Source organism: Aedes aegypti, chromosome 3 (assembly GCF_002204515.2).
Source record: "Aedes aegypti strain LVP_AGWG chromosome 3, AaegL5.0 Primary Assembly, whole genome shotgun sequence".
Lineage (NCBI taxonomy): Eukaryota > Metazoa > Arthropoda > Insecta > Diptera > Culicidae > Aedes > Aedes aegypti.
Genome location: NC_035109.1, coordinates 43,653,080 through 43,677,758, shown reverse-complemented (window position 1 = coordinate 43,677,758; position 24,679 = coordinate 43,653,080).

Below are 24,679 nucleotides of genomic sequence, written 5' to 3'. Positions count from 1 at the left end.
GAAAAAAATGTTTTTTTTTTTGTCGGTAAAAATGTATACCTAAAGAATTGATTCAAATTTCCAGAAGGTTCGAATCCCGGACACTGTCTGTTCACCCAAGCAAATTATATAGGAATTGAATCCGAAAAAAGGCGATTGTTTGCTCCCCTTGTCTCAGTCAAACCATATAAAGGGCCGTCCATAAACTACTTAGACCATGGATCATACAAATTTAAAATCGTTTGTATGAACAACTACCTATGCTTCTTTTCCTTGAATGTCGTTTCCACAAATGTCATTTCTCCAAATGCCACTCTCCGACCCAGTAAACACATTATCGTATATGACAGGATATAAGAGTACAAATGTGGAGGCTATATACGTACTTTTTGCACGCAGTGTAATGGTGCATGTGCGTATATTGCCTCCACATTTGTACTCTTATGCGATATCGTATACGAGTTTGTGTTTACTGGGGAATAACCTGTTTCCTCGAAAGCGATTTACCAGAATGACCCGTTTCTCCGAAAAGTGATGCAGTTCAAACAAGTGCAAGAATAGTCTTCAAAGACAGGGTACTAAACTAGAAATAATGATAAACTATCAAAAGAAGGATGGTTCCGGGTCACTAGGCCGAATGCCATTTGGCAGAATGCCGTTTGGCTGAAATTGAAAACAATAGTGAACTACAGTTAGCATGAATTTGTAATAAATTTCAAAGAACTTATTCTGCTTATTCTTCTAAAAATATAAATCATTATTGATGTACAAATAATTAGCACATTAATGTTAATTCCCCAAACAACCAGAAATCGCATAAAAATTCACGTTATAACTCGTTTATTCATACAAATTACATAAAACCCGTAAACACCGTGGATAAAATCAACAGATTGATGAGTTTCCTCACATTAAACGCTTTTTTCCTGAGTTCATTTGTCGTGGGGCCCAGATAGCCGTAGCGGTAAACGCGCAGCTATTCAGCAAGACCAAGCTGAGGGTCGTGGGTTCGAATCCCACCGGTCGAGGATCTTTTCGAATTGGAAATTTTCTCGACTTCCCAGGGCATAGAGTATCTTCGTACCTGCCACACGATGAACGCATGCAAAAATGGTCATTGGCACAGTAAGCTCTCAGTTAATAACTGTGGAGCTGAGAAGCAGGCTCTGTCCCAGTGAGGACGTAATGCCAGAAAGAAGAAGATTTGTACATATTGTTTCGTCCCGTACACTCGTACAAAGTAAGTCGAATCAATCCAAACCAACATTTGTTAGCATAAGTTAAGTCGCATAAGATCACAGGTTAGTTCGGTAGAATATTGATACACTCGCATTGTATGTTATTATTCATCACATAATATATGCACGTATATCGCCTCCACTTCTATACGTAAAAAGCCTTTTTGCAACATCTTATAAGTGAAATTTTGCACATAAAAAGCCTCCAGGTGATTTAGTTATACGTACATTTTGGTTGTCTGGGTCAAGAAACAGTCTATGTTGGAAGAAGAATGTCCTAAATATAAGCAATCATTCACTTCTCTGCTAGGGGTGAGACCTGCCAGCAGAGGTTTTAGCATCGCGTTTGTAGTCTTGTAGGCCTCTGACAGTACTATTTACGATTTAATCGTCCTTCTGCTTGTTCGGGTTGCTTCGATCCCTCGAATCGTACCGTAATCCGAGGTATCATTGATCAGCGGGGTAACATTGATCGGAATGACTCATCTCGTAAAAAGTTCGTTTTATCGTTTATTGATGGAACATTTTCAAATAATGAATGATGATTCTCTTTCTTATATTCATAAGTCTTATATTCATTAGCTAATAAAAGTGAAGATTTTTGCGAAAATTGCGTTTAGCTTATGCGTAAATTTGGCAACTTTTCGAAACAATGATTTTAATGGTTAAGCATGGCGCTACCAAAGATTCATATCTCACATAAGTTCTCTAAAATATATGAGCAAGGAAAATGCGGTTCTTACCAAAAACGGCATAGCCGAAAACAATTCCGTTGTCAAAACTTTCATAAGTATGCTCAATTAGACAACATTACCAAATTACTGTTAATAATGTAAATTTCCCTTTGGAAATTGCCTACCTCTAGGCGTATTCCGTGGTTCGAGGTGTTGTTAATTTTAAAATAACTCAAAAAGTAAATGACTTGTAAGCGATTGGCTTCAGGGACCATGATTTAAGTAAGTAACGGCATTTTCAATATTACCGAACGTTGTTTACATAGGTGATCAATGTTACCCCATATCCGCTAAATAGAAAAATCGTATAAAACATTTTTTTTAAACATGCATAAATCTTTCATAAAACAAAATACAGTATATGGTCACGAGCTATGGGTGGCAGTTTTTGTTTTAAAAATATAAAATTTGCAACATTTGCATTTTCAAACGAAATATTTAAGAATAATAAAAAAAAATGTTACCCCGGATTACGGTACTAAGTAAAATATATCATGGTTCTAGCAACAACAGGTCTTCGTTTCTTTTTTTCACAACGGAGAACCAGTGAGCTTCTTCGACGTAAGTGTTCACTGAGTCATTCGGGTTACTGCTTTACGCAAGCAACGGTGCAGAGTTCAATTCACGTTGCAATCTTAATCTTTGAGGAGAAAGACATCTCACCTAAGTTAACCGTTGTGCTAAAACATATGTTTTGAAAAGGACTCTTTATGAACAAGCCTAGATTCCAATAACTATGAAAAATACTACACTTTTAAAAGAACAGCCAATGATCAAAAGAAGGAAAAATCTCTTATAAAAATTGAAGCAAGTGTAGTGCAAATCAGTGTTGTGAAAAACTCAATTTCTCATAACTCACGCTGGAGATTTTTCATGCGTGAGTTATCAATCACACAACTCAGCAGTCAAAAAATCATGGATGAGTTGGTTCATCTTTTTCGCTCATTGTCTCGTATTTTCACAGTTTACTCACACACAACAATAATTTCTTGTTAGTCTGGTAAAATTATAGTATACCTTTCTAACGTTAACAACAACATCCGGGTTTCACGAGTTTTTGACGGGTTTTGCGACTGAATCATTTTTTACGGTTTGAGTTGATTAAGTGATTTTGCATCAAAATCTCAAGCGTGAGATTTGCGAGGCAGATCTTTGGTGAGTTTGCTCTCACAGGAGAGCGTATTTATTGAGTTTTGAGTGTGAGTCTATCAACACTGGTGCAAATATTAGTTTTATCAGTATAACTACAAAGAACTGCCGATGATTTAAAGAAGGTAAAATTCCCAATGAAAACATAAGCTAAATTATTGCCGATACGAATGAAACTAGCTTAACTCGAAAGAAAAGACTATGTTTAAAAGAAGGAAAATTTATGATGAAATCAAAAATACACTTGAAACCTTAGAACACCGTTCTGTGGAGTCCACAACTTCGATCCAAATAGACGGTTCAAATTTATCATTATCGTTCCGCCACATCCTGCAAATCAACAATTGAAGCGTTGCTGATTTTTTTTTCATAATTCGGCCAAACGACCCGTTCGGCCAAATGGCATTTGGCCAAATGGTGTTCGACCAAACGGCATTCGGCCAAATGGCCGGATATCGTGATAATTTGTACAGAATCCATGAACTCTAAGGTAGCCCATACGAGCTTGAAGTCTGTAAGAATAAAATCATACAAATATATGCAAATCGTCCAAATGGTTCTAGATGGCGGTCATAGATGCTTTTTTTATGAATTTCTTTCATCATTCATTTAAAGATTCACCAATAAATAAATAAAAGACTGCCACAAACCGAAATTCCTGTCACAAAAAAAAAACAAAATGTTTCACCTATGAAAACTAAAATTTCCCTGGATTTTCTTGTTAAACATGCTCACTATTTACTATTTTCCATTTATCTGAATTTTAAGAGCCCAAAAATCTCTTATTATTTTTTTTTCTGGGGAATGTCCTATTCTTGAAAATGGCTTTCTGGGGAATGTCCCATTTTGGGGAATGGCTTTCTGGAAAATGTCGTACAATCTTTTTTAAGTCGGTTAGGAGAAACAGTTTGCCTAAGCTACTTCTGCTACATGTGTTATGCTATATGCACTGGCCCTTCCCCGAGAAAATACCGTAAGGTGGTACCGGGGAGATAAAGGCAGACCTTCGACTCAGAGAAGGGTCTTGTCGATGCACTGTACACTAGAGCGGTTCAAATTTAAGAAATGTTTGAAAATCTAAACTCCCATATGCTTCTTACAATCCTTGCCATAAAAATAGTGTTCTGTGAAATTTTCAGCTTTCTAGGTAGTGATTTGAAGGTGACCCAAAGACAATGTAGGTTCATATGGAAATTGCTATGGAGAAATTTTGAGAAATGTTCCAAACACTCTAGTACTGTAATATAATTGAAAACTTATCATCCCATATTGAAAATTCATTCTTGAAACCCTAATGGTTGATGTTGCTGAAGAAATAAATCTCTTCTGAGCTAATTTTGTTTGAAAGCTTTGTACATGTTTGCAGGGCTATAATCCCATATTAGGCTTAAAAATAGGAAACAAACTCATGGATATCTCTTCTACTATCCGTTGGATTGAATTTCTCTGTTCAGCAAATGTCTTAATTATGGTATTTTACTATGGGATAATAAGTTTGTACTTACATTACAGTGCTAGCGTGTTTGGAACATTTCTCAAAACTTCTCCATAGCAATTTTCATATGAACCTACATTGTCTTTGGGTCACCTTTAATTCACTACCTAGAAAGCTGAAAATTTCACAGAACACTATTTTTACGTTAAGAATCCCACAGGTGGTGAGGCACATATGTGAGATCTGATCCTCAAACATTTTTCAATTTTGAACCGTCCTACTGTACACCACTTGAACAATTGGGTCCTAAAATTTGTAATGAAATCTTGTTTTTATTTAATAATACGAAAAAGCATGTTACTGTAATTACTTTAGCAATTTTTCCCGCTCAAATAATGGCTATATCATGTTTAAACTTTAAATTAAAAATTTGGTCCATAAATGAACCTTGACACTTTTGATCATGTTTGACGTTCGCTTAGTCGACGAAAACACCACAGGGGTTTTAGTTCGACCACTGGGGTTGTTCCTATCTGACATTTCGTAAGGGACACGGAAAACAAAATACACCCAAAATTTGAGTTTAAGCCAAAGGATGTGACAAAATCTAATAAAAAATTTGTTGGGCTTAAACCAACGGAAAACATTAGTAAATTGAGTAAACATGTGTTTTTGGCCTAAACTTAAGCGTTTGGCACTAAAATTGGGACAGGGCTTTAGGACCCAATTCAAAAGAAATGCTCAAGTACAGTGCATGGGCTGGTTTTAGCAGGTCGTCGTTGGTGCATCATCCCCCCATTCCCTGAGTTACCTTCTCAGGGGATCTGTATGCAGATTCCCCCCCTTGTAAAAAACAAAACAAACAATTCACGGAGGCCCAGGTGTTGACGAAACCACATTGCTTCGTAATGGATGATACGTATGTAAAAGCAGACTTCCGGGGCTCCAGTTTTTCACTACTCATCATAAATTCGATGTCCGTAAGGACTTTAGAAAGCAGAAGATCGTTTGGAGAGAGGAGCACCCCATTCGTGACAACTGAAACGGTCAACGGGCTGGTGCACCTAAAGGAATGCCTCCAAAAGCGTCTATTTCCTCTTCTGAGGTCACACGATGGTCCTACGATCTGGCCGGATTTGGCCTCGTGCCATAATTCAAAAGAGATTTTGGAGTGGTACAAGGCTAAGGAGATCATCCCCGAACGCACCCGAACTGCGGCCAGTTTAAATGTACTGGGCCATCCTGAAGCAGGCCCTTCGGAAGTATCCGAAGGAAGTGAAATCGGAAGAAGATATGAAGAAAAAATGGACTGTCACGCAGTGTTGTGCAAGACGTTATGTGTAGTGTAAAGAGTAAACTTCGTGCATTTGGATATGGAATTGAAATTAAATAAAACAAACATGGTAAAAAAAATCCCCCCCAAGGGGCCCAGATAGCCGTAGCGGTAAACGCGCAGCTATTCAGCAAGACCAAGCTGAGGGTCGTGGGTTCGAATCCCACCGGTCGAGGATCTTTTCGGGTTGGAAATTTTCTCGATTTCCCTGGGCATAGAGTATCTTCGTACCTGCCACACGATATACGAATGCAAAAATGGTCAATTGGCAAAGAAAGCTCTCAGTTAACAACTGTGGAAGTGCTCATAAGAACACTAAGCTGAGAAGCAGGCTTTGTCCCAGTTGGGACGTAACGCCAGAAAGAAGAAGAAGAAGAAAAAAAATCATAACATGTTTTATTTTACTTCCTATAAGTATGTAGACAATTGGTTGAACGTGTGAATTTTGCCAAGTATATGTGTGTGTCGCAATTTGATTCCGTGCACCCTTTTTTCACATTTTGAGCAGTGAATTCTGAAACATAATCTACCTGAAATAATTAAAAAAAAACAAATTCTAACTAAGCTTGAAAATTTCTTACATAAGCCTGGGTTATATTAAAATACCTGACCTCCACAACATTCGTAGTTGCAATGTATCAATTGTAACTTACCCATAGAAGTACACGTTATACATGATGACCCTTTAAATTCATGGAATAATTTGTTCGATAACGCACAAAGATCGTCATGCCATCAGCGTCGACCCTCAATGTCATGTTCGTGATAAAACGTTCCTTGAGTGATCAGCCGCCCCCTGTTCTACCATCCTCACCCCTCGGGTCTACTAGAGCGAAACCCCTGCCTAGAAGGCAATGATGATAGCCCGCCAGCAAACATTCGGTGGCCAAAGCGGCCGGTCTGTCATAAATAATTCATAAGCCACGAGCGACGCTCTCGACAGTGACGGTGAGCCACCGAGCGCATCAAAAGTGCATCAAAGACGCGCACTGCGAAAACATGTACAAGCTAAGTACATCAAACGGCAAGAATTATTAATATTTCCATTACATGGAAACTATTGCTAAACCCCTAACTTTCATAACAGACACAACACAACACAGACCTCGCACATTGCCGCAGTCATCGTCGTGGTCGTCGTCGTCATTCAGCGAGGGGGCGACGCGTTGTTGGCTTAGCTTAGAGGAAAAACGGTATGCCTCCCCGACCCGATTGGCAGCATAGTTTTCGCATTTCGCAGCTTGGAGCTTCTGCGATGACGATTATTAGCGCGGCGACGATGCCAATGCGACGCAGTGCATAGTGGGAGATTTAGTCGTTCAAAAAGTTTTTAATGAAACATGTCCTCTAGGAAGTTTTTTAGTTATTAATGGTGCTACTTGTAATGTGCGAGGTCCCCTAAAAGTGAGATAGATAAATCATGTATCTAACTATTCAATACACAAGGTTGGTGTGTTCACAAATGTTGTGGAAAATGCTGTTTTGAACTAATTTGTCTAACACACTAAGCTGATAACTACATAACTTATTGATATATATCTTCTATCTTCTATCTTCTATCTTCTATTTGCTATCTTCTATCTTTGCTTGGAAGCATTATTAGGCAACTATTTATTATAAGCACTAAAACGACGAATTCTCCCGCTGTGCAGCGTGGAGGAGGAATATCCATTCGATATTGAACACGAGCCCTACGAATCGCCAACCACCGGCCAAGTAGTGTCTGGGGCGGCGAACAAAAAAATCATTGACATCGTAACACTCATTCTCGCCCCCAAGCAGCAACAGCTACAGAGGCTGACCATTTTAATTGCTTCGACATGAATTGCGCGCCCGACTGGGCAAACATGAAAAGCATTGACGAGGTTTTGACTCATCACCAACCGAATGGATGGCAATTGATGGCCACCGCCGTGGACATGATAATATGGAGTCGGATCGCACTTTTAATGCACACAGGTGGAGCAATGCTGAGTGGCGAACACACGCACCGGTATCGGAGGTATGGCGATGATCGGTGAAACTCACGTGTCAAGAACAGAACATCGAGGCGTTGTTGGATGGAACTGGAAGGTCGTACTGAGGTGCGACGAAACCTAGAGTTTTCTGATAACTGATAATGCTAAATAAGGACTTTATTTGCAAAATACAAGCAATGCCATTGCAATGGCAGCTTTGAAAACAATGGATTTTTACCTACCCTGACGGAAGTAATAATATAGTATTTTTAAGCAAAATAACCTACAACTTCCTAGAGTTGCTTATTAAGCTCTATACGACATATTTAAAGCACAACCGAGAAAAGATGCATTATTTTCAGAAGACCTCACAGAGCACAATTGCTATCATTAAAATTTGCGACACTTATATAATGAAATCGATTTTTTCCAAGTTTTTTTTTTCAAAATATGTAAGTCTGAGATTAGCGATCGAAATTTTTTGAGAAAAACTTTACAAACTACAGTTGATCGGTTAATATGCGTACATGTTATAGAAGATTTTTCAATGAAACGATCCTATATAGTATTTTTTTTACTTTAGAATGTGGTTGACACTCACATATCCCTCTAATAACAGAACACACTGCAGTGCACTGGGTCCTCCCACTTTTCAGAAAAAAAATGTATAAGGCAATCTATTTACTTCCGACCCAAATCGATTATCATTTTTGTGCGACTTTGGAAAGTTACATTCCGTTTGGTTTTTCATTCATAACTGATGCGAATAAGCCACCCGATACCTACAAAGTCGCGCTCATCGTCCTCGCTTAACACCATAAGGGACGAACTGTGCGACCCAGCATCTGCATGATCCGATCGAAATCCCATATTTTAACCCTGCATTTCCTCCCTCGGCTTAAAAGCGTATTTATAGCGAACTGTGTAATAAAATTATCGAAGATGACAGTCCGTGGGCGTTTCCTAATTTTAGTGTGTTTTCTTGTGTGTCTCTTTCGATCTCCCACCATCGGAAAGGATATTCACAGGAATCCCTTCTCTCGACGACGACACAACGAGGCAAACCGGAGCAATCAACCTCCCAGCCTAGAGGTTGGCATCTGTTAATAAGTTTTGGTCGCATCCTCCCTCTCGCAATTCATATTCGCGTAGAGTAAGGTGGGGCAAAAGATGGACCATAGTAGAACAATCAGCATATCCAGGAAAACTATAACTGTTGGAAGGAAATTAGTACCACTGGACTCAATATATAGCGGTTGCATTTCTACTGCATTAACTTATGTCTAAATAAATGTATTTTTTCATGTTTAATCGCAACAGTGTTTAAACTGATAGTCTCAAACTAAATTTAATGGACAAAAGCTCAAGATCAGGAGGGGGCAAAAGTTCATCAATAGAAACACAAAATGTTGATATTTTGGGGACAGGAATGCTTTCTACCAGCCATGAAATGATGATTCCCAAGCAATACATGTCTCAAAAAATCACATTTAACACACTAAAACATATTGTGAATCCAAAACAAATAAGAAAGTTATACTAAAGCATTATAAGCGACTTCAAAAAACAACTTAAGAATAAGCATGATTTTAAATTTTGTTTTACAAAAAAACAAACAGAAAAATTTACATCCTAATCAATATTCATTCTAATACAGGGTGTCCGTAAATTATCCGAACAGCACAATATGTGAAAGATGATCTCGTATTGAAAACAATAAAAAATCAACGTTCATGTACCTTTTTAAACACATCTATATGATAACACAAAATTCAGCTTTAAATAATTTCGAAATTGTTGCTTCTTACTGAGATAGGCAAATTTGAATTTTTCTGAGGCATTTCTACTGAGGGCCGCTAGTCATACTAGAGATGTTTTGTCCCTAAAATCTAAAAGAGATGAATCCGAATATCCTATTACTATTTGAAGTAACCTACAGTTTAATGACTTCAAATTAGACTGGAAATACAAAATTATACGATTCAAATCCAATATGTTCTATGGACATTTCTCTGCCGTCATTAAGCTCGAAAGACAGCCCCTTTTAAGACACCTCAACACATTTGGCTTGGTTTGACAAATATTTGAAATCTGAAATGTGTCAAACTTGCTACCCAATGATATAATAGGTGAATGTTTCAAATCACTGAAAAATACTGAATTTATTCTGCTTTATTGCAAAGAGCTATGCCTTCAAAATTTGTACGAGATATTTGCGGGCACCCTGTACTGATACTTCGTAGAACTGGTGTAATTAATACATAATAAAACGAATACGGTACGTCGGTACTGGTTTGCTTTGGTGATTTTTGGAAGCTACTCTCATCTGAAGATGTAGATAATTTAATGCACACAGTTTTGCTGCAATATTGAATGAAACGGCTTCACTGCTGTCTTACCAACATTTTATTTCTATTTCTGGCGCCTCTAGCAGCAAACATATTGAATTAATCATATGTATGAGTATAAAATCTCCAAAATGCGCGACTATAGTATTTCAAATGAGCCTCGCTCGTTGCGCCATTATTTATTTCAAATTCGTTTAAAAAAAAATCAATACTCAATTGTAAAATAACAGCTAACTGAGACCGGTAGAAATCATTATGTTTCTCTAAATATTAACAAGAAGCTAACCATAACCATGCTATTCCAGGGTTATAGACGTTGTGTGTTACAATAGTTTTTGTAAAAATACTTAATATTTACCTCTTTAATCCTACTCGTGTTTTCAAATGCTTAATTCTTAAGATATAGTATCTTAACGGATACCAAATTTTTGAACAATATTAGGTGTGCGTGCAAAAAGGGTTTGTCGAAATTTCAGAAACATATTGAAGGATTTGGATGAGTATGAGCCTTTCAATTTTCGAGGTGGAAGAAGCAAAAATGTCACTACATCTCTAATGGTATCCAGCCATTTGGCCGAACGCCATTTGGCGTAATGTCCTTTAGCCGAAACAGTCGTTTGGCCGAATCGTGTACTAAAAATTATACAGCCTGTTACAACGCTGATGAGAAGGATTGAATAGTATGGCCGAATGACTGATCAACTATTTAGCTTGTACATTTTTGCAAACACCATGGCTGTCAGTGTATAGTGTAGAAAAGAAAGATAAAACCAACTTGGTTATTTAGGACGAAGTTATGAATTCCGCACATAGTGTCAAGACTCTTGGCTGAAAGCTGGTTCGTTTTTGTGTATCAACGGTGTTATAAAATTGATTTTTGATGTTTGTACCAGATCCTTCTATTGAACATAGGCTATTCTTTCGAGTTATGCTGATGTTATAACTATTAGAAATATAATTGCTTACATTCAAACGGGAAATATTACCTTTTTACGTTATTTGCACCCCTTTGTGTATTTCTGTTCTTTCAAAACATACTTTCCTCATTATTTTTGGCATTGAAGCTTAAAACGTTCTTTCGTGAAAACGCTGGTCTTTTAATGTATGAACTTTCAGCAGCGGTTGTTTTTCAAACTTATACTGAAAAGCTAGTTATTTGTTTATCAACGATAAACTGTCTTAGTTTAAGAAATGCATGTCCTATGAAAAGTACAGTGCTGTTATCAGCACATTTTCATACAAAATGTTCAATTTTGGTATGATATAGTTTTGTTTCGTTTCCAGTTTTCAAGCTGAAATATTTTCCACAGAATCACAAATATGTTCAAGTATGTAATTACGAAATTCCATGTGTTATTCTTTATCCTTCATATTTTGTTTCACATTTTCAATAAGGTTGGATACGAAAAAGTTGTAGATCTAGCTAAAACCAACAACTTTGCTGAAAGGCAGCACGCCGTTTACTTTAAAGTCTTGTGAGTTAAGGAGAGTTTTGAGTTTTTTGGGTGTATTTTAAAGTGAATTTTCTCAATTTACAAGAATAACGTTCTCGCCGTTTTGCAGCAAAAGTTGCCTATTGTATGGCCTTTCAAATGATACTAAAATAATAATATTATCGAACCAACTCCATGAGTACTGGTTGACTACAAATATCATAGTTTTTCACATAAATTTGCTTAAAACTTTAAAATTACAAGAATTACAATCTTGCGATGTTCAGCAAAAATGCGTATCTTTACTTCCTCTGCAAATCTTCTGAAGACCACATTCACGTAAAACTAAAAATTAAAAAGTTAGACTAAAACTGATATTTGGGGTCAACCTTAAGCTAAAACTTTCAAAATCAATTAACTTAGCACAAATGAAGAGTTGGATCAAAAGTATCTCCGACAGAGTAATGCCGCCAACCTTTTTGGTAACTTGCATCCATGCTTTCTTCAACTCCAGTTCGTGTTCAAACACCTTGGACAATTTTCGAACTTTTGCCTTCATTATAGCCCAAAATCTTTCCATCGGATAAATTTCTGGTGAATTGAGGGTTTTTGGTATAAAAACAACGTTATTGTCTCTGTACCAATCAGTGTGGTATTTTACTTTTTTAATATTAAATCGAATTTTATGAAATGTTAAACGTAACTTCATAAAAAATCAATTACATACACTGATAGAGATCAATGAAGTACTGATTTTGAAGATTTTTTTGACAGTATTCATATTCCAAAGGATAACATAACAAAAAATTGTGAAATAGTGATCAATTTACCTCGAATCTCGGTACTGTTTTTGTTGAAATTCGTTGGCAATATCTGGAATCTTAAGGATAATATGGTCAGCGTTATGTCACAGTGATATGGACGTGTGATATTCATCATATTTTGAGAAAAATGGGATTAAAGTCTAACACTTTGCATTTTTTTAACTTGTGAATCTTTTGGTCCAATGTGTCGACACATCTTTGCGTTACTACTGAACAATATAATGTAAATGGTTAATCATGGAAAACAGTCCAAACCTCTGGTAGAACGATTTTTAATGGGCTAAGTGCACTTGGTTCACTCTGACTGAACAACTTCTCGGAAAACATCAATAATTTAAAGTTTTGCATGGTCAAACTGGATTCATATCTTCAAGATAATCATATTACCAACATCCTTCGACATTAGTATCCTTAATTCTCTAAGAATCCATATCTTTAATTCTAAAATCAGTGACATTACGATAGCTTGAAAACTAAAGTTTTTTTTGGGTCAGGACATTGAAGATCATACATATTCAATTATGCGTTCAATTTGAGTTGACCAAGTAGAAATCTTTAAATGTCTTGCTTTTTATCGAATTCCTCAGTGAGCTGATTGTTTTCGTTGTTACGCCAAAAAGCTATTGATCCACTCTGACTACATTCTTTTCTTTTTTTTATTGAAAATTCAAAGTAAATAAAGTAAAAAAACTAATCAAATCTGATAAAGTGAACTGGAGGTAACGCAATTTTACATCCAATGACAGAATAATCCAATTATCCCAAGTTTTGTACTTAGTTCACTCTGATAAAACGCCGACCATATAACAGAAAGTTTACGGAACTGTAAATTCGGGTCTGTCTCATTATCCGAACTCCCTGATTCAATTTCCGAACAGCATGAATAATGAGCATTTAAATTAATGATATCGCGATTGAACGTATCTGCGCTAGTTGTTACGACCTTGACCTTCAGAACTGTTACAACTCCTAGAGTCTATTAGCTAGTGAATTAGCTTTTCCTGAAAATGTTGATTAGTATCAAAGAAATGTTTCAACAAAACATGTGTCTGTTTAGAATATGAGTCTGTTCTGAATTTTAGACAAAATGGTATTATGGTTGTTGAAATAATTGAAATTCTATTAGATATTATCAGATTTTTTTTGGAAATTGCATGCATTTTGGCGTTATCTACGATAGTCTTGAAATTTAAGGATATATTTGCTAGTGTAACACTTCATGGTTATTCTTTAGATCTTTTTCAGGGAACTAACCACAAGAACTACACTGAACAGGGCTCACAAACAAAACTCCGCGTGATTACAGTGCGATTTTTCCATTTTCCCTAACTCACAGTATTAAAGCCGAGACAATTTCTTTGGCGCAGGTACGAGGTCTTTCAATTACTTAGTACCAATCTCACAAGAAAGCTGAAAATATCAGAATATATCATCTTTTTGATACGTAAACTACGAGAACGTCTTGAACTGAGAGTCAAGAATGCAAATTTTGTTTATTTTTTCTTCTTGTTTTCATTCTTCGCTTTCGTTTTGGCAATTTGACGTTTAACATCTTGGCTTCAAGAACATGACGTCATAGCAGACGGGTGGCTGCCAACGGTTCACCACACACTGCCTGTTTTTGTCCCTCCACTATGATCGTTTTCGGGCAGCCATTCCGAGGTGAATGATTGAAAAAATATGTTAAATAATTCAATCGCTAATATTTCGCTTGTGTTTTCAACTAATTGAAATCTACTATGCCCCCCACAGACGCTCAGACGGTTTGACCAAGGATTCCATCAGGAGTTCCTATAAGGATACTATCTGGAATACCTTAGGGCTTCCATTAGAGTTCTTCTGGGGATTGCATCAGGAGTTCCTCCAGAGTTCTTTCAGAAATTCCACCTGGATTACCTCCAAAGATTCAATCAGGATTTCCTCCAGAGATCCTATCAGGAATTCCTTGAGGAATTTCATCAGGACTCCTTATCATAAGGAATTCTTCTAGGGATTCTTACAGGAGTTCCATCAGAAATTCCTCCAGGGATTCAATAAGGAGTTTCTTCAGCGATAGCAACTGGAACTTCTCCAGGGATTCCATCAGGAACTCCTTCAACAATATATTTAGGATTTCCTCCAAGGATTTCATCAGGAGTTCCTCCAGGGATTCTATCAGGAATTCCAATAGGGATTCTATTAGAAGTACCTTTAGGGCTACCATTAGAGTTCTTCTGAGAATTTCATCAGGAGTTTCTCCAGAAATTCCACCAAGAGTTCCTTCAGAGATTCCAGCTAGCATTTCTTCCGAGATTCTTCAAGAGTTTATATCAGGAGGTCACCTAAGAATTCCATCAGGATCTTCTAGGGATATCATAAGGAATTTCTCTAGGCATTCTATCAGGAGTTCCATCAGGAATTTTATCAAGAATTCTTCCATCAGGAGTTCCATCGGGAATTCAGGAATCATCATTAAATTTTTCAGACATTTTAACGGGAGTTCCCTTAGAGATTCCATCAGGAGTTCCTCTAGAGATTGTATCAGAAGTTTCTTCAGAGATTTCACCTGGATCCTTGAGGGATTACATCAGAAGTTTCTTCTAGGGATAACATCAGGATCTCTTCTGGGAATTACATCAGGAGTTTCTGGGGATTTCAAGAAGAGTTCCTTCAGGGGTTTCATAAGCATTTTCTTTAGACATTCCACCTGGAATTCCTTCTGGGATTCTATCAAGAGTTTCTATAGGGAGTATCAGGAGTTCCCCTGAGTCTTCCAATAGGAGTTTCCAAGGATTTCCATCAGGAGCTCTTCTAAGGATTTTATCAGGAGTTGAACTGTAACTGTATCCCTAAGTTAGAAATTTCTACAGGGCAAAACAACAGAAGTCGTTTTTGGCATTTCATCACTAGTTCTCAAGGGATTCCATAAGGAGTTCTTCTAAGGACTTTATCAGGAGTTCCTCTAGGGTTTCCATTAGGAGTTCCTTCAGAGATTCCACCTGGAATTTCTACAGGAATTCTATCAATAGTTTCTCTAATAATTCTATCAGGAATTACTACAGGGATTACATCACAAGTTTTTCCAACGATTCCATCTGAAGGAGTGCTTTAATAGATATTATTGGGTATTTCTGCAAAGATTCCATCGGAAGTTCTTTCATAGATTCCATTAGAAAAACTTCTAAGACTTTATTATAAATCCTCCTGCGATTCCATCAGAAGTTCTGTCAGGGATTCTATCAGGAATTCTTCTAAAGGTTCCTTCAGGAATCCCTCTAGGGTTATTCTGGGTTAATTTATTATGAATTCTTTTCGAAATTTATTAGGAGATACTACCCAAACTTCTAGAGAATAAGAATAGAATAATTCCTTCAGCAAAATCTCCAACGATTCTCGAAGATTATCAGGATTTCCTCCAGGGATTTTATCAGAAATTTCTTATAAGTATTCCATTACCGGTTTTACTCAAGAGATTCCTTCCGGAATTTCTCAAAGGATTCCTCGCGGAATTCATCATGGGGCTCCTCACGGAATTCCTTAAGAAATCAATCCCAGAAATCCTCAAGGGCCAGCGATATTACCAGACATTTATTATAATAGTTTTAACTGTAATTTAGGAATCTACCAATATATCATCCAGTGACTCCATCAGGAATTCCTCCTGGGATTCAAAACAGGAATTCCTTCAGGAATTCCTCTGGGAGGTTCCAAGATGAACTCCAATTATCCAATAACGAATTTTCTATGCGATTTGATCACAATTTCTTATAAAGATTTCACTAGTAATTCTTTCAGATACTTTAACAGTATTTTCCCTAATTATATCACCTGTAATTTTTCGCGAGAGAAGTTTTTAATTAATTTCACAAGGAGTTCTTCTAGCGTTAACACTGGGAATATCACCAGAGTTTCGCTAGAATTACCACCAGAAAAATCTACCAGAGTTTCGCCAGAAGTTCAACCATAAAATACTTCAAAGGTGTTACTAGGATTGTGCTTCAGGATTATCATAAATTCCTCCAGGGAGTTATCTGATATTTACTCAGAGTTTCAAACAACACATATCTCTAAATGCCTCAGGATGAATTCCTAAAGTAGACCTAAAAGATCCCTGGAGATATATCTCTAGAAATACTTGGAGGTATCACCAAAGAAATCAATAGATTAATTCCTAGAGAGTTTCCTGGAGAGATTCCTTGGTATATTTCTGGAAGCAATTCCTGAAAGAGTTTCTGAAAGATTCTCTAAGGTAACTCCTGGTAGATTCCTTGGAAAAATCCTTCAAGAAATACTGGATGGAAATGATGGATAAATTCCTTTAGGAATCCTTGGAGAAATTAATATTAGATTATTGAAGTAATTCCTGCAGAAATCCCAGGACGAATGCCTCGTAGGGTCCCTAAAGAGATACAAGGAAGAATCTTTGGAGGAAACACTGGTGGATTTTATAAAATAATTTATTGAAGATTCTCTCTAGAGGAATACTGAAACATAACCAGTGGGATCCTCTCAAATAATTACAAGTAGAATCTCTAAAAGAATTCCTGCTGATCAAGTTTTGATGATTTTTTTTGCAGTATTTCTCTTGAATTCTTTGAAGGCTTTCTGATGGAATTCTTGGAGGAATTGTTGGTGGAATCCCTGGAGGAACTTGTTGAATCCTTGAATAAATTGTGGGTAGTATCTGTATAGAAATGCTTGAAGTTTCGCTGGAGGAATTCTGAAATGAATCTTTGGAGGATATTTTGGTGGAATTCTTCAAAAAAGCATTGGATGAACCACTGGAGAAATCCCTTGGGAAATATTTGTATATATCCCTGGAGGAATCTGTTGAAAAATTGCTAGAAAGAATCGCTGAAGAAATTCCTAGTGGATTTTCTGATGTAACTCCTTGAGGAATTTGAGGAGGAGTCCTAGGAGCAAGCCCTTAAAAAAATCCTGGTGAAATCGTTGGGAGAATTTCTGGTGATGATTTTTTGAGAAATCCCTTGAGAAGTATCTGATAGAGTTCGTGATGTGATTCCTGGGTAACACGTGATGGAATCCTTGGAACTAACTTCTAGAGACATTTATGAGGAAATCTTTGAAAAAAGCCAATCGCGCGTGATGGCATGATGGCAGATCGGGCCAAAACAATGTCTCGTCTCTGTGAGACCGCAGGAACGGCAACAGACGCTTCTGGAGGCACTTGGTGTGGTAAATTTCGCTGTTTATGGTACCCGTTGCTTTCTACGGTTTACTCAGTTTACCGCATTTTTGGCGAATTTGTCCATTTTTTTCTTCCTTCGGTCTTCCGGAACATCAAACCGTGATCTGGCAACGTATAACTCCAGCTCTGGTACCGTAAATTCGGGTGAAATTGATCAGTAGGGTGAAATTGATCACTGTGTCACTCGATTTTATTTTTTCCTAATGGAGCTCAAATATCAATGTAACCATCAGTGAATGAACGTTGTTTGTCGTAAGTATGTCCAAATTGTGTATTGTGAAGTTTTTTGTGTTCATTTCTATGAAAATAATGTAAAATTTCAAAATCTAGTACGGTGCAGTGTTGACAAACATCAATAAACTTCAAGTTCTAGACAAGGATTTGGACCTGGTATAATCCTGAAAGCTTGTGAGGATACTTAAGATATATCCCCAAACTAGATTTCATAACCAAAACTCGTACCAATACGTTGATTTGGTTGAAATTATTGAATTTCCTTTATATATCAGGAAATTCCTTAGGAAATTGCATACATTTAGGCGTTTTCTGCGTTATTCTTGAAATTTAAACATTCATTATTTCTATAAATATTGTATTGTTAAGAGTTTGACAAGCATATTCGGATTCAGGGAGCTCACATTTATTATGTGAAGTTGTTTTGAAAACTAACAATAATGGCATTGATAAGTGATCAATTTCACCCCGAAATGAGATCTCCTGATTTTTTATTTTAGACATATTTTTTAGCACTAAAGTTACATTCGTTAGAAAATTTCGGTACTTGAGTCTATGAGGCTCACCTTCATACTTGTTTTCCTGTATTCAGTTGTTTGTCATTGTCAACATTATACGTGCCTATTCTGCGCGGCGTGTGAGGTGACATGAGTCGAATGAGGTGACAATTGTCGACTCGCTTTCATTTGATTAACATTAGTCGTCTCACGTCACTCGCGGTGAGAGCAACTCGTCTCGACTCACACGCCGCGCAGAATAAGCACAATTATAGAAATCAGACAAGAAAAACCGTGAAAAGTGATTAATTTCACCCGAAATTACGGTACCTGCTTTGCGTCTGCTACGATGTAGGTTTCATCATCCATAATCACACATTTCGGTTACGCTAATCACTCTCGATACAGCTTCCTTGTGCGGGATTTGGCCACCGTGTTTTGTTGATCACGCCGGTTCGGTGCCTTTCGGACCTTGAATACATGAAGCCCAACTCGTTTCATGATTTGCTGAACGAAACAGGCAGAACAGAGCCGCGTTGCAAATCGAAAGGTTCGGATTACGCTTGAAATAATCCAACACCTTCCGGGCCTTCACAGGGTCAGCTGTCTTCGATTTTCTTCCACTTTCAGCCAGCAGCTCGATCGTCTGGGACTCCATAAAAGATTTTACCACCCGAGAGACAGTTGTATGGGTGAATCCCTGTTGTCTTCCGATCCATCTCATGCTCGCAGTCGGAGTTTCCATGACGGCGCGAAAAATCTCCGGCGATTTTATTCTATTTTCGATGCCATCTCAATAATCATTGAAATTTTGCACATGTTAACAATACACTCCAATCTAGTAATAGCCAGATTTTCATCAATTTTTACCCACGAACAAAAAAGTTACACGCGGATAAAAATGGTGCATTTTTTTTCGAGTACATGCCTTATGCTAAAAAAACAATATTTCGACCCTAAATCATATTCCACAAGAATTTTGATGGCTGAAAATAATAAAATCTCCCGAGAATTAGCACTATCTATCTTAGCGCTTGCACAGCCAATATTGAAAAGCATCCTGGAAATACTAAAAATGATTCCAGTATTTTGTTTTCAACATTAATATTCGCTGCATATCGTTTACAATATGATACATTAAAATGGCCAGGCCCACTGTGCAGACTTGGGTTTTAATATAATTGAAAGATTGACGACCATCAGATTATTCACGAATGAATAACATGGAGAGCAAACAAACTTCAATTTTAAAAGTGAAGAAACGGGGACAATCGTACCGACCGTTTAATTAAGAGGGATAGGTAAAATTGTTGGAATTAGCGTAGCTGAGAAAGCTAATGCACACTTTATCGCTGTGCTCCTTTTTCTAGGATGGGACACATGTATTTCCCCCGTATGTCCTGGCTCTAGAGCCTTGGCTTAAGCGCCATTACTTTCACTATGAAACAAAAAGAAAATTAAATCTGATCCCTCTTCTATTATGCTGTGAATTCAGAAAATGTGTTTAAAACCAACAAAACAAAAATTGAACAAATAACAGTATATCGATATTTCCCACCAAAGGTGCAACTCTGCATCAATCCTTATGCTGCAGAAACTTAATTTAGGAGCAAATTGAAACATTATTGTTTCATATTCTTCCCTAAATGTGTCTTCGATCAAACACATACATACTCTATGTTTTTACAAACAAGAACTTTATCACCCGTTAACAGTAGACTAAAAAATGCAACGCATTATAAAAAATGAACAACTTCTGTTAACATCGAATATACAAACCGATCGCACCACACGTACGTATCACAGCAGGCCATAGCATTTAAATAAAATATTCAATTCTTCTAGTAGCCAACAAGTCATCAAGTCAGATTCCTAGGACACACGCGTGTTGATCAAAATCATCCGCATCGTATTTTTCAACTTCCGGCCGACAGCGTGAAACTATTTTGATTCTCAAGGCTCTAGTAGCACACTCTGCTGGACAAAGTGATTCATTTTCACTACATACTTGTTCAATCCAATCTACTGTATGCAGATTTCTCATAATTTCACTTTAATCAATTTCCTACATGACTTTTACACTTAATTGGAACAATACTTCGCAAAACACCACACGCGACGACCGTTGCTTTCAAATTAATTTTAATTCAATTTTAAACAATATTGTGGTCACTTGAATTGCTAAAACACTGAAGTTCACTGGAAATCTTCCGGATGATGAAATGAATAACCATCAGCCGAAATTCGGCTGAACGCGGATCGCGATATGCAGAACGAGAAAAGCACGAGAGCAGAAAAATATGCGTCCGTACATGTGCACAGCACACTACGATCTATAAAATCTCCCGAGAATTATCATTATGTGGATAAATAAAAACTGATGCCGCACAGTGATCTAGATTTTAAAACTAATGGAAGAAATGACGCATTCCCAATATTTTACTATTTTCAACCATCAAAAGTGTTGTGCAACATGATTTAGGGTTGAAGACTCTATTTTGGGCATACTTGCATTTTTTGGATCTAATAAAGATAAATTCTTACAGAAATGCTGTTTTCATACTAATTTTGGCTCTAAACTTTTTCAACAAACTATCGTTTAGTCAAACTTAGGCAGGAAAAATATTCTTCAATCGATTCCTTAGTCTCAAATGCGCGTTTGTGCAAGATTCTTCGCGCCCGACCAGAAGAAAATAACTACCGAATACCAAATTAAGGTATTCCATACCAGATAATTTCCAATACTAACAACCTGAATGAGGTATGAATGAGCCCTGCATAAGAGGTAAAATACCTCAAATAATACCTTATACATATTCTACAAATACCAAGCTGATAATTAAATGAGGTATTGTAATACCAAAATAATACTTGATGGATTTTCATATAAAAGTGAATGTTTTCAATAATAGCTCAATACCTCCAGCAGTCTTCAATAACTAACGAATACCAAAATGAAGTATTTTTAACATTTTTTCAAATACCATTATTATACCAAAATAAGGTATTGATAACTGAACAATACCTAATTGTGGTATGATACCAAAATATGGTATGCACGGGACTTTGAGGCAGCCGTTGAGACTTCTGCACTTCCACAAGAAAACACTGGGAGTTTGAATATGGTGTATAAAGGATTCATTTTGGTAAACGATAAAAAACCATTTGAAATAAATGCTAGATGAACGATACTTTTTTCACAATCGCATACATTACATACATACATACATTACACAGAAATCTGTAACTAATGGGGCGATCTCTACCCAGCACAAGTGCGACACTCTACCCTTCAACTGCCACTCATGAGGCTTGACTATCACGACCTAGAATACACAAACCACTTTTACTGAACACAAACTCACTTTATTCCGTTCTTGCACAAACAGTTACCTCTATTCTGTCCCACTTTCATACAGTCTAACTCCTACCCCACTCCTTCTACTTCTTCACTAACGGCCGTGCTCCTACTTCTTGTCCAGCTACTTCACCTCTGCTTCTACGTCTATTTATCGTAGCTCCGGCTGGACTGTTGATGTACTCTCTACTCCTCCGCCCAGTACTTCAGCTTTCTCTTCACGACCTTGTCAGGCACCTCGGACCTTCGCTGGCAGGCACTTTTCACTTCTTTTTCGACTACTCAACTCCAGGCCGTTCACAAAATGGCCGCCTCTATTAACCAGCTAGGGGACGCCTACTGGTTCGCTGTAGCAGTCTACGTAGTGGCACACTTATCGACCCTAGGCCAACTAACTCCGAGGTATGCCGAGGCCACGGTTCACGTCCAGCGATACTTCGGACGGTTCCAAATTCCGGCTCGGGGTCAAACCCGGGTAAAGCTCAGGGTTGAACTATAGGTACAACTACGGGTGAACTACGGAGTCCTGATGGGTGAAGTGAGCGGAAATGTGATGGATTTTTGGCGGTTAATAATAGGGCTTTTCGGGTTGGGATGGTTAACGAATTATCTGAATTTAATTCCCACCTCGGTTCTTCCACCTTCTTCTACCTTTACTGTCTTACTCATTTATAAGCTTTCACTTTTTTCGTCGTTCTTGCTTGAATGCTGCAGATCTTATGATCTTTGCGATGGCGGTTGATTATCAACGATCGCGTCCGTTGAAGCATTTTTCCGCCCATCCATATTCGCCCCATTATGGCCTCCTTTACACCACCCAGAATGGTCGTCCATTCTTATCCTTCTGCGGCAGCGTTCTTCACAGTGGACGTTGGGTAGGGTCCAGTTTTAAGTACTTTAATGTTTTCTTGATATATTTCTTTTTTAATAAACACGATACATCAAATCACCACAATCTCGTTAAATATTTATAGATGACTCATCGAAAATTGAGAGTCTCTGTTTGTTCACTTTACATTTCATCAAAACCCATGCCGTATTTACATCTACCTAAGCGCGTTTTTGACAAATCGATAGTCAAACATATTGTTTGCGATGTATAGTGAACAAAATAAAAAGCTTTAGTGTTGCGATAGAGAAGAGAATCCCCATCGTTACAAAAGTCGTTTAGAAAAGTTTGGAAAGAATTATCAACATTTTGTTTTTCAATGAGCAAACTTTTGCTTCACGCTAATTTTGAACTCTTGTCTCACCGGAGGAGCAAAATATCGCATAATACAAGCAATATTAAAACTGTTATATTATAAGTAAATTTTTTATCATCAGTTTGGTAAGCAACATTGTAGTCAATAGATTTAAGGGCTACGGTGTGGTATTAATTTGTCGCTTAAATGATACCTTAAAACAACTCGATGACATCGTTTTGACTAATAATTTTAAAATACTTAACAAGGATAAAAACCCGTTCATGTATTTTTATGAAGTATTTTATTATTTTATTATATTTCTTATATGAAATACATTTTTGGTTGAATGTGACCATCAGGACACCCGATTCAAGCGATATGGATAGGAAAAGTAAAAATGCCAACTTACTCTCACTACCATTTCTTTCTGACAAGAAAGGGCTTTGTTGCAGAACTGTTTATGTGAACTTACTTTTGGAAGGAGATTTTTTTACCCTGTGGGTTTCGCGTAACAGAGACACTTACGAGAAACCCATAAGCGAAAAAGAATCTCCTTCAAGAAGTAAGTTCACACAAACATTCGTACAATAAAACCTTTTTTTGTCGGAAAGACCTTACGGGTACGCCATTCGTTTTTGGTCCTTCAGGTAAGAGTACAACTGAACCAATTCTTCGTAAAAATCGACCAGTACTATCGGTGGATACAATGAATGACAGCCTCACCATGTTCACTGTGTGATATTTATTTCTAATATACTTAATATACCCAAAATATCAGATTTTCCCAAAACGAAGGTTAAACTTAAAATTTTGATACTGATTTTCGCGTGATAAAGCATATTTTGCAGAATTAATAAATAAAAAAGTTTATCATTTTTTATTTTCAACTTTTTCGGTGAGATACCGCCTTACATCGAATTGATGGACACTTCAAAAGCCAAACACTCGGTTTCTTTCTATATTTTTCGACAAAATTTTTTTTTTCGCTTTGGATTAATAATTTAATAATTACAACGTTTACTACATGATGCATTCATGAATGATGACTAAATAATTATTTTTGGGTGATTCAAAGCCGGTGTCCAGGATTTAAAGCGTCCGAGTAATGCTAATCAACAGGGTGTATATCGAACTTTTGTTTCGCCATGTGATGGATGATAGAACGAAAATTATATTTTTAACTTGATACTTATATTGAGCTGTTTGGTAATCCAATCCGCATGGTTATCAAATTAATTAACTCATTACGCGTGGTAAAGATGGACAAATTGTGGGTGAAATTATGAAACAAATCCACGTGCTCGGCTGGGATTTGAACCCAGGACTCTTGTATGCTAGACGTCTAACTCTTGTCCTGAGTTCAAATCCCAGCCGAGCACGTGGATTTTTTTCATAGTTTCACCCATAATTTGTCCATCTTTACCACGCGTAATGAGTTAATTAATTTAATTTTATATTTTTAACGTCAAGAGACATCAAACAGCCTTAGCTCTTCCTAATTCTAATCAATATATAAGATTTTTGGAGTGATTGCTTAATTTATGTTCAAACTACAGTTACATTCATAACATTTGTTATCATATGATCCAGGAATTGAAAAAAAAAAACCACATTACCCTATATTAACCCTAGCGCAGCGCCGTAAAGCCGGATCGAATGGCACACACGGAACATCGTACACATTCTAACGAGGGCCATCTTCACCGGTATCATCATTGTTCCGATTTCGATATGCAGACCGTGCGTGGCACTCCTGTGTTGAATGGGAACTCGAGTGCTCGATG